We start from the raw sequence: 19,837 nt of genomic DNA, 5'->3' as shown, positions 1-19,837 counted from the left end.
TACCTTCAGAGTCCACCTTGATCAAATCAGGAAGAATGCTACGAACAAAATAAATATTCTTCGCATTCTCAGCAAAACACCAAGCATGGCAAATCGAGAATCCCTTTTGCGATTTTTACATGGCTGGCTAATGCCTTCAACACTTAATGGAATTGGTTTCGTCAGTCGAGCCGGCCCACTCCTCTATGAAAAACTTGAACCTCTATATAATCGATGCATCCGAATTATAAGCTCCGCCTTCTGCACCAGCCCCACAATGTCTTTGATGGCGGAAAGTGGACAGACTCCATTCAATTTTCTCATTGCTAAACATCTCACTTGCAAATCATTACGCTGGCTTGCCATTGGTGGTAGTAGTGACTCTCCTATGATCTGTCGTAATAACACAATACTTCAAGACCTAATTAGCATCCCTATACCACCCGTTTGCCCGAGAAGAAAAACATCTTTTAAGTATTGGACCGAAAAAACCCCAACCGTTGACTTCTCCTTATCACATAAAATCAAAGCCGGGCAACATCCTTTAGTGGTTTTACCACACTTCCATAACCTGGTAGATGAAAAATATTCCTCAAGTTCACATATCTTAACCGACGGCTCCAAAACTACAGATGGTAAAGTTGGCTGTGGCATACATGACTCGATCAACAACAGATTTATGGCTCTACCCCATCCGTGTTCCGTCTTTAGCTCCGAAGCTTTTGCTTTAATGGACGCTCTTCAAAACACCCAGACTTCCAATCCACCCGTCATATTCTCCGACTCCGCGAGCGTATTAAAAGCTGTCTCCGGAGGGAACTTAAAACACCCCTGGATCACAATCATATCCGAAGAAGCCTTAAACAGAAAAGCTACCCTCGTCTGGATACCGGGCCATGCGGGAATACCCGGCAATGTCGCCGCCGACCGTCTGGCTCTCCGTGGCACAGAAGAGACTCCCATATCCATCCCACAACAAGATGCCTACCGCTACGTCAAAAACCAACTTAGTCTTGCCTGGGAGAGAAAATGGGTCGGAAATCGAACAGCCAAACTGCGCGAAGCCAAAAACAGCACACTCAAATGGACTGACCGTAGCAACCCCCAAGAAAGAATCGCTCTAACTCGACTCCGAATAGGTCACACCAGATTCACGCATTCCTACCTACTCGATAGAGAACCCCCACCAACCTGCCCATCCTGTCACGGTACAATCTCTGTACGCCACCTACTCATAGAATGTTCAATCTTCTCATCCGAAAGAACAGCGTGTCAACTTTTTTTTTTATTAGTTGTTAACCCAGGTGGTAAATCCATTTTACGGATTGCATTCCAAGGCACGGCGAGCCACCGCGTCCCCCCAGTTTGCTACTCTGGGTCCATGGGTGCAATTGGACGACTCATGATACAATGCTAAGGAACACTGTACCCCCTACGCCATAAAGTCCACCTGGGGCCACTGACCTTAGTTCCCACCTCGAACTGTTTGACACACTTTGCTTCAATAGTGGGAGGTCATTTCGCGCTAGTGCGCTCCAAGGCAACACTCGTTTCCGAATCCTCTGTCAGCATAACCTCATTCTAACACAACTCGATGCGCAACCCCTCCTCTGACGAGTTAGGACCCGACATCTCATCGTGTGAATGAGGTCCCCACGCAGCGCAACTACTAACTTTGTGAATCCAGTCCAAGATCCAGAAACACAAAGCGAGTTGTCAACGACACTTTCTCTGTTCAAACACGCGGGTACCTCCGGCAGAATGTGCCTCTCGGACACTGACGTGTAAACACGTCCCTAAGTGATCGGCCCACCATTGGCCACCACTTTGCGCATCTACTCATTTTGCGAGACGGGTCTATACCCACCGAAGCGCAAAACAAGTTGGCGATCGCTCTCCCTCCGGTCGCATCCGCATATCAGGGTCATGACCCCCCGAAAGCGTGTTGGACCATCACGCTCACACCCAAGTACTGGTACCTAAGTACCCGGGTGCACCACTTCTTCCGCGCGGGTTTGGCGGACCCGTCGACGGCCTCTAGTGGGTTTGGTGTAGTTCTCTTGGCCGTACATCTGCAATACGCCGGACTTGCAGACACGTTTCCACTCTGCACCACGGGGAGGTGGAACTACGTCGCAGAGCAAACAGCGTGTCAACTGGGACACAACATCCGTCAAGTGCTCTCAAATTGTCCCTCTGAAGAAAGAAAGCTCATCTTTTTTCTTAAAAACACAGGTCTTTTCAAACAACTATAGTCCCCTAACCTCCTTAATCTCCCCTTACTCCTTTCCTTCCAAAAAAATATGTAATATAATAAATATGTAATATGTATAAGAAGAATGTAATATACCAAAAAAAAAAAAAAAAAAGGCCACATGAAAGACGGAATAGGGAAGAATGCCCTAAGTGGTAAATTCCTGGAAAAAAAAAGCCATCAATTTTCATAGAGTTGTTCTGGATCTTTTTAAATTTTTGGAAGCCGTGGGCGGTATGGATGGGTGTGGGGTGGTGTGCGATGGGTAGGTGGTGGTGAGCGATAGGTGGGTGGCATCTTATGGCTGGGAGGTGTGAGATGGGTGTGTGGAGGTGTGCGAGGGGTGGTGAGGGGGGGGGGGGGGTTGTAGTGTGCGATGGGTTGATGGTTTGCGATGGGTGGATTGTGAGCGAAGGGTGGGGATGGGAAGTATGATGGGAGATGTGGGAAGAGGGCGGCGGCTGGCGGGTGATGTTTCATGGGAGGTTTTTTTGTAATGGGAGGTATGTGTGTGTGTGTGTGTGTGTGTGTGTGTGTGTGTGTGTGTGTGTGTGTGTGTGTGTGTGTGTGTGTGTGTGTGTGTGTGTGTGTGTGTGTGTGTGTGTGTGTGTGTGTGTGTGTGTGTGTGTGTGTGTGTGTGTGTGTGTGTGTGTGTGTGTGTGTGTGTGTGTGTGTGTGTGTGTGTGTGTGTGTGTGTGTGTGTGTGTGTGTGTGTGTGTGTGCGCGCGTGTGTGTGTGTGTGTGTGTGTGTGTGTGTGTGTGTGTGTGTGTGTGTGTGTGTGTGTGTGTGTGTGTGTGTGTGTGTGTGTGTGTGTGTGTGTGTGTGTGTGTGTGTGTGTGTGTGTGTGTGTGTGTGTGTGTGTGTGTGTGTGTGTGTGTGTGTGTGTGTGTGTGTGTGTGTGTGTGTGTGTGTGTGTGTGTGTGTGTGTGTGTGTGTGTGTGTGTGTGTGTGTGTGTGTGTGTGTGTGTGTGTGTGTGTGTGTGTGTGTGTGTGTGTGTGTGTGTGTGTGTGTGTGTGTGTGTGTGTGTGTGTGTGTGTGTGTGTGTGTGTGTGTGTGTGTGTGTGTGTGTGTGTGTGTGTGTGTGTGTGTGTGTGTGTGTGTGTGTGTGTGTGTGTGTGTGTGTGTGTGTGTGTGTGTGTGTGTGTGTGTTTGAATGTGTTTCAGTGTGTGATATCATCTCGGCTGTCACAATTTTTTACCGACGCACTGTTGGCCAACTCGGCTGTTGCATACATATGTCACAAGATTGAGTTTCTCTTAACAAATGAAACAAAACGTCAGTCGACAGTTTTTTATAACTTTTGTTGGCTGAAATAAACAAAAATCATGAAGAGGCGGGGCGTCCAAGTTTTTTTTTCATTTTCGAATAGCCAATCACCGTTAAGCAGACTTGGTATGACTTTTAAGAAAGATGTCTCTGAAAGAGGCGTTTTTCGTGACGCGAGATCCATTCGGGGATTTCAATTTACCCACCCTATAGTGTTGCCGTAAGACGTAATTCTCCGTCAAAAGTAACAGTGATAAAATACATCCTTGTCTCACTCCAGCAGTTACCGGGATTGGTTCGGACAAGACACCGTCGTGCAAGACCTTCCACGAAAATGCCTCGTATTGTGATTCGATGAGATGGACTAGTTTCTCTGGGACCCCTCGTCACCTTAGCGCCCAGATGATTTCATGGTTAAGTCGGTCGAATGCTTTTTCGGAATCAACGAACACCAGCAGAAGAGAATCCTGGAATTTGTTGATTTGTTCCAGTATAATTGGTAGCGTTGTGATGTGGTCCACACATGATCGTCCGGATCGGAATCCAGCTTGTTGCCGTCGGAGTGTAGCGTCGATTTTCTCCTGGATCCTGTTCAGGATCATTTTGCAGAGTACTTTGAGGGTTGTACAGATCAACGTTATGCCTCGCCAATTACTGCACTCAGTCAGGTCTCCTTTCTTCGGGACCTTTATGAGGATACCTTGCATCCAATCGGCCGGGAATGTTGCAGTATCCCAGATGTCAACGAAAAGACGATGCAACATTTGTGCTGACAGGACAGGGTCGGCTTTCAGCATTTCAGCAGGGATGCAATCGATCCCAGGTGCTTTGTTGGATTTCATGTTTTTGATTGCCGCTTCTATTTCAACCAGCGAAGGCGCTTCCGAGTTGACGCCATTTATGCGACTTAAGGCAGAAACACAATACAGCGTCGGTCGTCGCGTCACGTCAGCGGTCAACGCTGTCGATAAGTACTAAAACGCGGACGCGACGCACCCGACGATTTTTGCATCACAATTCAGCGTCAAGAGACCTCTAAGATGTCTCTTGACGCTGAATTGTGATGCAAAAATCTTCGGGTGCGTCGCGTCCGCGTTTTAGTACTTATCGACAGCGTTGACCGCTGACGTGACGCGACGACCGACGCTGTATTGTGTTTCTGCCTTTACTGTTGGCGCTTCGAGCTGCGGATTCTGTTGGCCATCGCTATTCGTGACTCGGAAAAGTTGTTCGAAGTGCTCAGTCCATCGTTTGAGCTGATCTGTTCGATCGGTCAATAACTGACCTGCTCGGTCTTTCAGCGGCATTCTTGCATTAGTCCTTGCACTACTGAGGAGGCGAGAAACGTCATAAAGTAATCGGATATCTCCATTGGCGGCGGCTCTTTCTCCCTCTTCGGCTAGGGAGTTTGTCCAGGCTCTCTTGTCTCGTCTACAAGCTCGTTTAAATGCCTTTTACAGCTCCGCATATCGTTAGCGAGCGGCTGCTTTGGCTGACCCGGTACATGCCTGCTCAATTCGGACTTTCGCCTTTCTCCAATCATCGATCATCCTCCAGGTTTCATCCGACATCCATTCACTTCGTCTTCCACAAACTTTACCGAGTAGTAGTAAGTTGAACGTTGAACGATACAGACGTGTTTCCGCGCTCCTCCAGCAATTATCAAACTCTTTTTTTTTTGTCAAAACAGTCAAGTGCCTTCGTCAGTTTTAATTCTTTTTTTGTTGTGTTACCGCGAACGAAAACAAAACAAAAAATGCCAAAGTGTCATATTTCCTCTTGTGATGTCGTCGATAGCGTCCACCTTTGGACGTGTATTAGCCCATGTCACCGAAGGTTCCACGCCACTTGTGTTGGAGTGCAGCGAAATTGTGAGGAGTCAATCAGGAGGTTCATGGTCCCGGTTTGCCGTGACTGCCAAAATTTGATAACAGAGCAGATCGACCAAACGAAATTAATGGCTCAGCAAACAGAAATATTGGAGCAACTAAAGATTCAAAACATCTCCCACGAAAAGCTGAGTTCTCAGGTAGCAAAATTTTCTTGTCTAGAGACATTGATTGATGGTATCGACACAATCTCCAATCAGATCAATAGCCAAAAAATTGAGCTTTCGGCCCTAATAAAAGCGGCCTTGCGACCACCTCCGTCTGCTGAAGAATTAATTGACACGCTCTCATCATCAATGAAAGAGCAGTACGTGTCAACTTTTGACGGTCATAAAACGAAAATTGCACAAACATTTGAAATGCTGGAGGAGATGATTCTGGGCCATCAAAACAGCCTGATGAATATGGTCGAAGAGCAGCATCGAGACTGCTTCACCAATTTGGAACAGGAGCTCACTCCTTCTCTCTAATCCATTGCAGTAGAACTTAATGCCTTAAGGGCAACTGTGCATAACCCTTCTGCAAATGTGGACCTTATTGATGAACTTCGATCCATTCACGATGCCGTTAGCGCGAAACCTGTCCTTTCCCCACCTACACCAGGGACGAGCTTGGCCGAGGAGCTGAACGCTAAAGTTGTCTTAGGTTGGCGACTTTTGGGCACGAGGAAGGTGTGGAAAGCTGACTGGTCAGCCTACGATGCAAGGCAATTACGTCGCAAGGAACAACAAAAGAACGCGGATAAAGCAAAAAAGAAAAAAAAAACCGTCAACGAAAGGCGCGTAACCGAAATGCGAACCTAAACAAACAACAATAGATCAAAAAGCCGATCTCCACCTTCCACTGACAGAGAATTGCTCGCTGCCGCCAAGGTTGCGTTTGATAGGAAACCTCAGCCGAAAACAAAGATCCCAACATTCATCAATTTTCAACGTGGAGCTACCTTAAACCCTGGACCAGGCTTCCGAAAAGTACTGGCGAACGACAGTATTCTTGCGAATGTCGCACATGCACCTCGATGAAAGCTTTTCGAACATGTCTTCCCCGACAGTTTTAAAAGGAGCGGTCGTGCGATGTACAGCTATGGCTTTTTTTACCTCATGCGAGAGTTTGTTCGTGGGTATGAAAATTTTTTAAGCTTCGTGACAGTTTTGGGAATATCTTCGTGACAGTTTTCAATGCGTTGAATTTCGCATGACAGTACTACTTACTCCGTCCGACTGTAGCCGAGATTCGCTCGGGCCGAGTTAATTTCGAACGAACGAATTTTCCTTTTGCTTGAAGCTACTGCGGGTGGTGATCACCCCAATCACCCTCCCCTTCCCTTTTCGCCTAACCTGCGCCGGCACCACACATCGCGTTACGAGCCGATCGTATGCTGCTGCTCGGTGCGAATAGATGGCTATTCGCACCGTTTCGATCTATTCGAAACCGAGCAGCAGCGCATACGATCGGGCATGGGTACGGTATGGGCATGACAGTCACCCGTGACAGTCCTGCAAAAACTGTCACGCCCTGCAGCCGACAGTTAGGATGAAATTATTTTCGAAACAGGAGGCATGAAGGGATGAAAACCGAACTGTCGGTTGGGTTCGCTACAGCTTAAAGCACAACATTTTCGGCAACACATGCTTTGAGCCGATTGTTCAAGTACAGCCTGGGTTCTCGCACGTGTGTGATGTAGCCGAAGCATTACGATTCGTTACCGACGGTAGCAGCGACCCAAGTGGTAAGGAAAACCGAGACAGTTTGTTTGGCAAGAAATACGCCACCGCATCATGATAGGCTACCGGCTAGGTTCCCGACTACTCCTGCGGCAACGACTTCACCGTACCAAGCGAATATGTGCACACATCATTCATCGACTTCCATGCCACCATATGCAACGTTCAATCCGTTCCCCACTTCATTCAGTGCACCCTTTGCCGGCCACTGCTGTCACCATGACCCTAATGCATTTGATTTCAACAACCCGGTAATGTATCCATATTTTCTGCCCCACCGACGCGTGCCACTATAGGTACTAGCTCTTTAAATAATGTTGACCAAGCGGATCGCGTTACAATTCGTTCGCGCGACCATAGAACATCTTCTGCTCTGAATACATCGGCTATAGTAAATAATAATGAAATTATTAATTTTAACAGAATGCGAAGTGCGTCGAAATTGAATATAATTTATAAAAATTTAGCAGCTAGTAGTTATACTATAATTTTGGGAACAGAAACAAGCTGGGATGTAAATATAAAGAGCGAAGAAGTTTTTGGTTCTAGTTTCAACGTATTTAGAGATGACAGAAACTTTCTTCTTTCTGACAAGAAATCTGGCGGTGGTGTGGTTGTGGCAATCAGCTCTGTCTTCGATTCTGAGCTCATTCCTACGACTAAACACAAAGAGTTCGAGCAGGTGTGGGTCAAAGTCCGCATCTTCAATGAAACGCATATTTTTGGATCGATTTACTTTCCACCAGAATATGCCACTAAAGAATATTTTCAAAAGTTTCTGTCTGACATTACCGAAATGTTCGCAAATTTTGAGCCCGAATTTAAAATTCACCTTTATGGCGATTTTAACCAATCAAGTCTCCAATTTTTAATTGATGAAGAGAATGAAAGCATTCTCTTGCCGATCTGTGGTGAGAATGAAACACTACAAATTCTTTTCGATAATCTGTCTTCTTTGTGTCTCAATCAAATAAATCATGTAAAAAATGCCTGTAATCGATATCTGGACTTATTATTTTCAAACATGACTGATGATTTTTGTGTTGTAGAAGCTTCAGACCCAATTTGGAAAAACGAGGTCTTCCACACTGCTATCGAATTCTCAATCATATGTCCCGATCAAAAACGTTTACCAGATAATGAGTTTATAGAGACTTTTGACTTTTTTCATGACTTTTTTAACTATAATATGATTAAAACAAAATTACAGGTTGTTGATTGGCAAACAATATTCCGAGCTGAAAGCTCAACAGACAATCAAGTGGAGATTTTTTACAAAATTCTTGGTAATATTCTCAATGATTACGTTCCAACAAAATTAAAGCGACGAACAAATAATAACAAAAATCCGCCATTCCGTCTATCGACAATTCCAATGCTCGGGATTCTAGCTGTTCAACGTATGCCCTTTTCACCTCTGGATTCTCCAACCGACGACGGACGTCGTATTGACACCCGACTTTCTCCTCGCGCCGTTGGACACGCGCAACTCTCAGTCGTATCTCGCCAAGGACGAGGTGATGGTCAGATGCAATGACTGCGCTTCGTTTGTTGCGGACATCAAGAAGGCTCCTTCTCTATTTTCGGCTGATGCAGATGTGGTCAATTTGATGTAGTCAAAAATACGAAACAGTCGAAAACCACTGCACAATGGAAAAAAAGTATAAACAGCAAAGAAATTGAATATCTTCCCTCCTACACAAAACAAATCTATAGAAAAAAATCCTTTAATGAAAATGTTTGCCAAATCGATTGAACGTAGTTTCAAAGTCCTTAAGAACGCTCACCACACGCTTCAGAAAATGGAGTTATGGCTGTTTTTACCCTCAATTCCCCTACATTTTTCAATTATTGCAGAAAAAAGTATGGTCAAACTTGAAAATTTTAAACAAAGTGGTACGTATCTTGTGTGATTTTTTAAAGGAATGCAACAAAGTCCACTTGAGTCACCGCACGCATTGGAAAGAAGAGTAATGGTTGTTTTACTCTCAATTCTGTTACATTTTTCAAATAGTCAGTAAAAGTATGTTCGGACTTAAAAATTTTAAACCAAATATGGCTTGTCTTATGAGATTTTTTCCGAGGAATCCAATGAAGGCTGTTTAAGCACTCGTCTCAGAAAATAGAGTTTTTGCTGTTTTTACCCTCAATTCCCCTACATTTTTCAATTATTTCAGAAAAAAACATGTTCGGACTTGGAAACTTTGAACCAAGTGAAAAGTCTCGTAAGTGATTTTTTTTCGAGGAATCGAATGAAGACTTTTTGAGCCACCGCACGCTTCGGAAAATGTTATGGCTGTTTTTACCCTCAATTCCCCTATATTTTTCTATTTTGCCAGATAATAACATTTTTGGACTTGAAATTTTTTTAACAAAATTGGACTTATCTTGTGTGTTTTTTTAGAGCAACTAAACGAAGCATATTGGAGCCACCGCACGGATTGGAAACTGGAGTTATTGCAATTTACCCTCGGTTTTCTGAATTAATTGAAACATATTGGGAAATTGAGGGTAAAACAGCCATAACTTCTGTTTTCAATGCGTGCGTTGGCTTAAAAAGACTTCGTTGGATTACTCGGAAAAAATCACTCTAGATGCGTACCATTTGGTTTAATTTTTTTTTAAATAATTAAAAATTGTAGAGGAATTGAGGGTAAACCACAGCTCCATTTCCCAAGCATGCGGTGACGCAAACCGCCTTCATTCGATTTCTCAGAAGAAAAAAATCGCATAAGATAGTTTTCATTTGATTCAAACATTTTAAATCCGAACATGCTTTTTCTGACTATTTGAAAAATGATAAATAACACACAAGAAACATTCCATTTTGATCAAAATTACAATTATTAGCTATGATGAAATGTCTGACAGTGATCTTTCCGTAGATCATGTCGATAACTTAGAGAGCTTTGTTGATCATTACAAAAGTGTTATTGAACGCAACACAAAAACGATTACTTGTCATAAATCAAATAAATTCAAAAAACCATACATAACAAAAGAGATTTTAAGCTTGATAATGAAAAAGCGAAAACTGTACGATGCCCAGAAGCATGATAGTACAGTTCAATCAGAATATAGAAGAGTTCGAAATATGCTAAGCAACAAAATTAAAATTTCCAAAAAACTTCATTACGAGTCAAAAATCTAATATATAAAGATGAGTTGGACTATATATGTTTGTTTGTTTGTATGCACCTTATACAAATCCACACCGCTGAACCGATCAGCCTGAAATTTGGTACAGAGATGTAGTTGAACCAGGGTAAGGTTTTAGTAATAGTTATGAGCCCCTCCCACCTAAGAAAAGGGACCCTCCCATACAACTTTCGGTTTTATTCACACGAACCTAAAGTCATGGCACCCATTTTGGCAACTGATTTTTTTTCCTTTGGCGGGGTTATTTTCACCATCACCATGGGCCGGGCATTAGAAACGACCATCAAGAGTTCACGTGTACTGGAAAGCAAATCAATGCTTGCTGAGCGTTAAAGATTTGAAAGGGGAAATTTTGGCGGGTGTTTTTTGTACCTTCTACTGCTGAAAGCACGTGGTACCGGTAGTTACGAGATTTTTGGATGCAATAATGAGCTAACATTTCGGATTGAAAAATACAACTAACCTGTAAAGTATGTATTGACTTGAATTGTAGTGGTTTTTAAAGTACTCCCTACCACTGCTGCAGGGCTTTGAAGTCTATAAGAATATACAGTGTGTGAAGTATGGATGCAATAATTTATCTTCATTATGAATTTGGATGGAGTGCTGAAAACATATAAGCTATTTTCTTAAAATCAAGCTTTATAGAACCAACCATTTTCGTATTTTTAGAATTCCTCATAAAATAATTAAATTCAGAGTTATGAGTTGAGAGCTGTGATTTCAATGCTTTGAAAGCCGTCGAGAAATCTAAATGGAGGACTCAAAAATTTAACGTGCATTATCTGGAAAAAAAACAAATCCAACGCAAGAAACTTTATTTGAAACTAAGTATGAGTTTTTAAGTTTAATACCATTCAATTTTATCGGTCAATCTATGACTTTTGTATAAATGTTGATCATTAATGTGTTCAATTTTACCATCAAATTATGCGAAAACTTAAACCGTTAAGTTCTACGAATTCAATCAAATAATTTCCAAGAATTTTAACTTTATCACTCTTCACAATAATTAATGAGATTTGTTTTTCCAAGAATGGAAAAATTGAACAAAAAAATCTTTTGTTATAACATCATAAAATGGGCGATTTGTATTCCGAGAAAATTTCTTTTAGATCACTTCAAAAAACTATAAGTGGAACTTGGAACATTAAAAAAAACTATTCACAAAACTGTGTGGAAAAAAACAACGAAAAGTACACAAGCATTTGAAAACATGAAAAATGAGTCTTCAACAAGTTTAAAAAACCAAATACAAACACATATAGAAGCTCAATGAAATTTAATGTTTCCTCGAAGAGTTTCCTTTTACTTAATTCTAAGCGTACATCTTTCGAGAATATGATGGCTAGCATCTCACAAATGGTTAAACCACTAAACCACAAAAGTTTACTGTGTATGCCGTGACTGGGATTCGAACTCATGGTTGTTGGCTTGGAAGTCTTGAAGGCCACGAGCTGCCGCATGTTTCGGAAGCCTTCTGCGCAAATAAAACTTAAATATAGCATACGGGGGAGCATTTGGCATATAGTGCCCGATGAGATCATCTCCAGAAGAGACTTCATTAGATGGAGGGCTGGAAAGATAAAAATATAGTTTAATCATTTGAAGATAAAAAATAGAAAGCCAAAGCTATTCAAGCTTCCTACAAGAAAGAGTGGGTATAACATGTTTTTCGTGATGAAATAAAAAAGCATTCATGGGAAATTATTTTTAATGTCTATGAATACGAACCTCATAACTACCTATAAGTGTTTCAAAAATATGAAAAAGGGAAACACAGTAAATATTCTCATTCAAAACATGAAAAACACTAACAAAACTTTCAAAGCTTACATACATGGCATATGGAACAACATGAGTAAAATTTTCTCAAAATAAATATATTAAACATATTGAATACAAAGCTACCAAAATTTCGTAAAGTCAAACGACTCAATTTGATATATATTTTGTGCAAACCCGAGCAAGGCCGGGTAAATCAGCTAGTTCAAAATAATTTAAAGAATCCAAATTTTTTATGGCAACAAATATTTGAATTGATTTTTAATAAAACAGGAACAATTGAAAAAATTAAATATACAATCAATATCAATGACAACTTAATTTCGGGTGAGAATATTATAGCTAATGCCTGTGACGAAATCCCTGTTCCATCAATATCATCTGCAAACCAAAATGTTCAACATACAACACTTAATTTTTCTTATGTTATGGAAGAACATGTATCAAAAATTATTGATGACCTTGATAGCAATGCAGCCACCAGCTTAGACAAGATTTCCACAAAGTTTATGAAAAAATACAAAAATCTCTACAGTTCAAAATATACAACACCAATCAATGAATGTTTAAGAACCAACTATTTTCCAGACGTTTTAAAACTTGCTCTAACACCTTAACAGCCGCCATTAATCTCGTAGATGGCATCTCAAGTGGAATAGACAACGCCAAGTCTGTAGTATGTGTGTTTATAGATGTGAAAAAAAACCTTTGATTCAGTTCACCACAAGTTACTTGTTAAAAAGCTCTCTGACTTAGGTTTTTCTAACGATTCTCAAAGCTTTTTTTTTTTTAATATATCTTTATTAGTACCAATTTATCATTACATTTATATTACATTAATACATTAAATTAGGTGTTCAGTTCAATAATGAACTTTCAGAGCCCTATAGTTTAATAATCACTAAAATTTATTTATTCGACTTAAATTTGCTGAGCACAATCAAGCATTTTTATAAAGGAGAACATCCTGTAGTGAAAAAAAAAATATTTTAAACTTAAAACTAAAGCTATCCTAAAATTAAATTAATTGTAGAGAGAGTGAATCTCTGCGATAGATTTGCCTCTGAAGTTGGAGATGATTTTGTTGGCCATCTCTTCGATAGATTCAATGCCTGCAATCCGATGAAGATCTTCGGTGCTGTGCCAAGGTGGAAGCCGCAAAATCATTTTCAGAACCTTGTTCTGAATCCTCTGGATGGCTTTCTTCCTCGTCGCGCAGCAGCTAGACCAAATCGGAACTGCATACATTATCGCTGGTCGGAAGACTTGCTTGTAAATAAGCATCTTATTCTTCAGGCAAAGTCGGGATTTCCTGTTGATGAGAGAATAAAGAGATTTAGTGTATTTATTACATTTAGATTGAATATCTTCAATGTGATTTTTAAAAGTAAGATTCCGATCAAGTGTAAGTCCCAAGTACTTCACGTGATCAGACCATTCTAAAGAAACCCCATTAAAAGTTATGGAATGATTTTCATTAGGTTTTAAAAAATTTGCTCTTGGCTTATGGGGAAATAAAATAAGTTGAGTTTTGGAAGCGTTAGGAGAAATTTTCCACATTTTCAAGTAATTCAAAAAGGAATTTAAATTTTGTTGCAATCTACTGCGTACCACCCGTAAATTTCGACCTTTGGCTGAAAGCAAAGCATCGTCAGCAAATAATCTTCTACCTTTTCCTTCTGGGACATCAGGAAGATCAGAAGTAAAAATATTGTATAAAATAGGCCCAAGTATACTACCCTGAGGGACACCAGCTCTAATGGGTATCCTTTCAGAGCATGAATTTTGATAGCTTACTTGCAAAGTTCGGCTAGTCAAATAATTTTGAATAATTTTGGTGAGATATACAGGAAAATCAAATCGAGCTAATTTAGCTACTAAACCTTTGTGCCAAACACTGTCAAAAGCTTTTTCAATATCAAGAAGAGCAACACCAGTTGAATAACCCTCACATTTGCTAGCGTTAATCATATTAGTTACACTCAAAAGTTGATGTGTAGTAGAATGTCCCCATGACGAAAACCAAATTGTTCATCAGGGAAAATAGAATTCTGATTAATGTGAATCATCATTCTATTCAAAATAACTCTCTCAAATAGTTTACTTAAAGAAGGAAGCAAACTAATTGGTCGATAACTTGAAGGCTCTGAAGCACTTTTTCCAGGTTTCAAAATTGGAGTTACTTTGGCATTTTTCCATTTATTGGGAAAATAAGCCAAGTGAAAACATTTATTGAAGATTTAAACTAAAAAATTTAAAGTGCTTTCAGGCAACTTTTTAATAAGAATATAGAAAATCCCATCTTCCCCCGGGGCTTTCATATTTTTAAATTTTTTGAAAATCAATTTAAGTTCATCAATATTTGTCTCACAAGAACTTTCAAACACAATTTGCTTAGAAAGAATCTCATCAAATTCTAGGGAAATTTGAGCATCAATTGGACTTACAACGTTTAAATTAAAATCATGAGCAGACTCAAATTGTTGGGCTAATTTTTGAGCTTTTTCTGAATTAGTTAAAAGAAGTTTATCCCCATCTTTCAAAGTAGGAATTGGCTTCTGGGGCTTTTTTAGAATTTTAGTTAATTTCCAAAATGGCTTTGAGTAGGGTTTTATGTCCTCTACTGCTTTAGCAAAATTTTCATTACGAATGAAATTTAAACGACGTTTGATCTCTTTTTGAAGGTCGCAATAATAAATTTCAAATAAGGATCCCTAGTTCGTTGAAATTGGCGTCGACGAATGTTTTTCAGTCGTATCAAAAACTGAAGATCATCATCAATTAAAGGTTGATTAAATTTATGTTTAACTTTAGGTATTAAAGCGGCTCTAGCATTGACTATTGAAGTTGTCAAATTTTCTACAGCCAAATCAATATCTTCTATTGAATTCAATGGAACGTTTACATCTAAATTACATTCAATAAAATTCATATATCGCTCCCAATTAGCCTTTTGAAAATTAAAAGTTGATTTTAAAGGGTTTTCAATGGGACTTTGGGATAAAGAAAAAGTTACTGGAAGGTGGTCTGAATCGAGGTCCGCATGAGTAACTAATTGACTACAATGCTCGCCTAAATCCGTTAGAACCAAATCAATTGTGGAGGGATTTCTAATTGAAGAAAAACAAGTATGCCCATTAGGATATTCAACAGTATAATAACCTGCAGAGCAGTCGTTAAATAAAATATTCCCATTTGAATTTGATGAAATATTATTCCAAGATCGGTGTTTTGCATTAAAGTCACCAATAATAAAAAATTTAGATTTATTTCTGGTGAGTTTTTGTAAATCTCCCTTCAAAAAATTTTTCTGTTCACCGCTACATTGAAAAGGCAAATATGCGGCAACAATTATAATTTTCCCCATAGAAGTTTCTAATTCAATTCCAATTGTTTCTAAGACTTTTGTATTGAAAGAAGGAAGAAGTCTAAATTTGAGACGACTATTGATGACAATAGCTACACCCCCACCTTGTCGATCAAGTCGATCATTTCGTAAAATTTTAAAGAAAGCATTGCTTTTCAAGTTATTGTCTGGCTTTAAAAAAGTTTCAGTGATGGCAGCAATATGTATGTTTTGAGTTTTCAAAAATAAGAAGAACTCGTCTTGGTTAGCCAGCAAAGATCTAGCGTTCCAATTCATAATATTTAAACATCTATTTGGATCCATGAGGGAATCGTAAAGTCATAATAATTTTGTTAGCATAATTTAAAGAAGTTTGGAAAGCTTCAAACATTGAATTTGCTTTCAACATAAGTTGCATCATTTCCATTAAATTTTGATGCAAAAATTTTAATTTTTCCTCAGTAATCTCACCCAAACCAACAAAATTGTTAGGATCAGAAGAGGAAGGAGAAGAAAAAGTATTTGAATTTCGGGGATTTTCCCAAGCCTTCGCATGAACGTAGAGACTTGGTTTTTTCCCATTTTTATTAGTTAAACCTGAAGAGGGCAACCCATTTTCAACCACCTCTGAGAACGATAAACAACGAGTCTGTGGCGCAGAATCAGCCCAGGTAACATTAAAATCACTTCGGGTATTACCCAGCCGTGATTCCAATGTAGGCCGAGGCTGACTGCGAACAGGCAGGTTGTTTGCCGGTCTGACGTGTGTAGACGAAAAAGAGGAAGGAGGAGAAGAAACTTTTCTGGAAACTTTGGGGTTTTTCCTAGAAGCAACAATTTTTGCCCTAACGGGACAATCTAGAAAATTCGAGGAATGATTACCTGCGCAATTCGCACACTTAAAAAATTCTGTTTTTGGCTTATCACCACCAAAAAGGCATTTAGATTTTTCATGATCGAATGAGCCGCAAAACATGCATCTGGCATTCATTCTACAATTTTTAGTGCCATGACAAAAAGCTTGACAACGACGACATTGCGTAATATTTTGTAAAAAATTGGTATGGGATTTACGAAAAGGTTCAAATTTTACTCGACAATGAAACATAAGACGAGCCTTTTCCAAAATTTTCAAATTATTAACCTGATCCTTTTTAAAATGGATCAAATAAAGTTCAGGAGCAAAACCAACACTACTGGTATTATTCGTGTTTGTTCTTTTCCTCATTTGAATTACTTGAATTGGAGAAAAACCTAACAAAGAATTTAATTCATTTGTGATTTCATCCGGTGTCTGATCGCCGGTGAGACCACGAAGTACAACTTTAAAAGGACGATCACCTCTAGTGTCGTATGTAAAAAATTGGTGTTTTTTATTATTCAAATAATTTAAAATTTTTTGAAAATCATTAAAAGATTTCGCCAATATACGAGCAGTTCCCCTTCGACCGATCTGAAAAGAAATCTTCACATCCTTGACGGAAGTGACGATTTCTTTTCGAAAGGCATTGAAGTCAGGAATCGTGACCGTTATTGGTGGAATCTTTTCGTTTTTAAGAGTATAAGAAGAAGAAGACGGTTTCTTAGTACTCTTATCAGAATTAAATATGAATATTTCCTCATCACCGATGTTATGAAGGACATCGAATGAATTGGAAATTTCAACTTTTTTGGGCGATGGACCTGAATTAGGTTCGGCAATCCGTTTTCTGCCGGCCCTTGAACCGGCCGATGACTTCCCCATGCTGGAAAGAAAAGAGAAAATATGAATAAAAGAAAATGAAAATAATTTTAGCACTGAAAAGTGCTGATTGAAATACAGGTAAGGAAAAAATAAATAATGTAAAATGTTCCTGCAGGTACACAGCAACGATACGATGCTCCGGCGTACGTGTTGACGGCTCAACGGTACAGATGGAAGTGATTCTCAAAGCTTAATGCATTCATATCTGAGCAGTAGAAAACAAACAGTGAAGTTTAACAATACAACAAGTTCACTGCAGACTATCAAACACGGAGTTCCACAAGGATCTATTCTTGGCCCACTGTTGTTCATAATTTATATCAATGATATATTCTTGTTGCCTCTAAAAGGAAAACTACAACTTTACGCGGATGATGCTACAATACTATACACTTCTGAAAATATGATAACGCTCAAAGAAAACATCGAACATGATCTTGAACTTCTAGTTGACTTCTTTCTTTCCAATCACATGGAAATGAAAGTTAAAAAACCAATTTTATGTTGTTAAAACTTCGGGGAAACTCTCAAACTCTTAAAATTACTGTTAAAGGTTCTCCAGTAAAACAAGTCGGCTCATTAAAGTATTTGGGTCTATTCATAGATGAAAACATGAAATGGAATATCCATACAAAAAACGTCTGTGGTAAAATAACGCCATTGTGTTTGCTTTAAGAAAAATACGCTCACTAATTTCTGAAAGTACAGCCTGGAAGATATACTTTGCATATATTCATTCCCACATAACATACATGAAACGCATTTGGGGTAGTAGTGCCAGTATCAATCTACAACCTATACGCATCTTACAGAACAGAGCCATAAAAATTGTAAGAAATCTTCCCATATTGCATCCGACTGAATCACTCTACAATTCCAAAGTGTTATCTTTTGATATTCTCAATAAATTAGAACTTTGCCTTTATATCTACAAAGTTTTAAATAATTTGGTTAAACATCAAGTAAATATACCTCTATCATCAGAATTTCATACACATAATACAAGGAGTTCGGCACATGTCAATCTACCTACTAGAAGATCACGAACTTCTTTTGCACAAAACAGTGTTGTAAACAGAGGAATCAACATTTTCAACTCTCTGCCTAATGAATTAGAAAACATACCAAGATTTACTACATTCAAAACAAAAATCAAATTATTTTTAGATTAAACTTGAAACAATCATCACATTAACGAAACTCAGCACAGTAGGGTCTATCCACTCTTACGAAACCATACCGTACAAAGATAGCATGACTAGTGGAGGGGTGTGATCTTACTGTGCTTCTTAAACCAAACCTCGAAAATTAAATTGCACGGACCTCCCAAGAAACGAATTCGACGCGTAACGAAAGTACGCGTGACAAGCGCGGTAAATCTTGTCTAAGCCATGGGCTCTTGGGAGGAGAATTCAGGAAATGGTCTTCGTAACCGTGTGCAACCTGGTGTGGGAAATTATTAAGCACCCTTTCCAAATTCATCCTATCTCCTTTCCACCTCCAAAATCCATCCTTAATCTCCATCCCTTCCTTCCTATCCTTACTGTTTCCCAAACGGCAGCAACGGAAGTGTTTTAAATTTAAGAACATATTACATAAGTACACACAACCCTGGAACTGTAACACTGTCTAGGAACCGTCAACAGTTTTTATAAACTTCTTCGGTCATAACCAAATAAAGAAAAAAAATGAAAAATATTGTATTGTGCCTTTAAATTACACTAGTTTACAGCATTTTTGAACTCAGTAAACTGAAGGCCATTTCTAATGTGAAATTGGGCGCTGAATCCGAAAATGAAATTCAAACAAATCTCAAAAGAACCATTTTTGAGTTATGCTCCAAATATGAAATTTCGGAAAAGTTAAAAAAGTTCTTGTACTTAGATTGAAATATCTCGGACGGCATAACAGTAACTTGAAATCCCTGTTTTGCATATTGAAGGTGAATAAATTTTCTATCGATCATCTGAACACTGTTTTTGCGTTTGACCAACAGTATTGTTGATATTAGTGACTTTATGAGAGAAAAAATGATAAAAAACGCATTTTTTAGAGAAAATTTTGTTTCAACGAATGTTGTAGACTCGATGGTAACATTTAAAAAATCTGATTTTCTTTTGCGCTTGAATGTCAATTTAAAACAAAGATTTCAAGTGGTTGTTTATCAAAATCGGATGAAAATTGAAGAAGTTATGGCTATATATATGGGTGAAATATTTGTCTCAACATAAGCTTTAAAAAAATTAACCATAAAAATCAATCGGCTAGTGATGAAAAAAGTTATTGATAAAAAACCAGTATTTTTTGTTCCTCCCGGGCAGATAAACCTTTAAATTTTATTCACGTTTGAGACTCAAGCAACCCCTCCCTATGGTCAGATCTTCCTGAAACTTGGCATGTAACCTTCTGGTAAGCTAATAAATAATTTTGACTTAGAGCGAGTGAGATTTATCATGTGTTATTCTTCCTATACTATTATAAGTGTACTGCGGTTCCATTAATTACTAAAAACTGCAAAAATTACAGTTATGGGAAAGTAGCCAAAACTTCTTCAATTTTCATCCGATTTTGATAAACAACCATTTGAAATATTTGTTTTAAATTGAAATTTAAGCGCAAAAGAAAATCAGATTTTTTAAATGTTACAATCGAGTCTACAACATTCGTTGAAACAAAATTTTCTCTAAA

Source organism: Uranotaenia lowii, chromosome 2 (assembly GCF_029784155.1).
Source record: "Uranotaenia lowii strain MFRU-FL chromosome 2, ASM2978415v1, whole genome shotgun sequence".
Classification (NCBI taxonomy): Eukaryota; Metazoa; Arthropoda; class Insecta; order Diptera; family Culicidae; genus Uranotaenia; species Uranotaenia lowii.
This window is presented reverse-complemented; position numbering follows the sequence as displayed.